Here is a 777-nt window from a genome sequence, read left to right as displayed (position 1 = left end):
CGGCCCGGGCAGGTCGCCCGAGGGAGGGAGGCGGGGGGGCGCTGCTGGGCTGCTCCGCGCTCCCCGGCCCACACGCACACCGCTCACACCTGTGGGCGCGCACACACCCTGCGGCAAACGGGCAGCGCACTCATAGACGCACACACCTGTGGGCAAACACACACACACACAGACATCCGGTGACAGGCAAGCAGCACACACATACACACACAAACCCCTACACCTGTACACGCACGTACACACATATGCTTTCCTGGCTGTGCACCTCCACACACCCAGGTGAGTGTCCCCTGCCCCGGCATCACAACCAGGCTCCAGCTTGCCCTGAGGAGCATGTACACACCTGCCTGTCTGCCTCGGGGCTGCACCCACGGGTGGGGATTGGTGCCAGCTTTGGCTGGCATCGTGAAGAACCGGGGGCACTCATCGCCCCAGGGTGACCCAGCCCTTGCAAAACTGTGCCGCTCCCTGTAGGTGTGTAGCTTCACCTGTCTATGCTTGTATGTGTGTGGGTCATGCCTGCAACATGCAAGCATGCATACACAGGTACATACACATACACACAGGCACACGCACACACCTGGGCTCACCCACATGCACACTCAGAGGCACACACACATACACAGGCACACACACACAGGCATACATACAAATATGCACACACAATTACACATGCACACACATATGCAGTATGCACACGTGCATAGGTGCACACACGTGCACACAGAGGTACATGTGCACACACACATGCACACACACTTGCTCACACAGGTACAC

This window comes from Alligator sinensis, unplaced genomic scaffold, assembly GCF_000455745.1.
Source record: "Alligator sinensis unplaced genomic scaffold, ASM45574v1 scaffold312_2, whole genome shotgun sequence".
Taxonomy (NCBI): Eukaryota; Metazoa; Chordata; order Crocodylia; family Alligatoridae; genus Alligator; species Alligator sinensis.
This window is presented reverse-complemented; position numbering follows the sequence as displayed.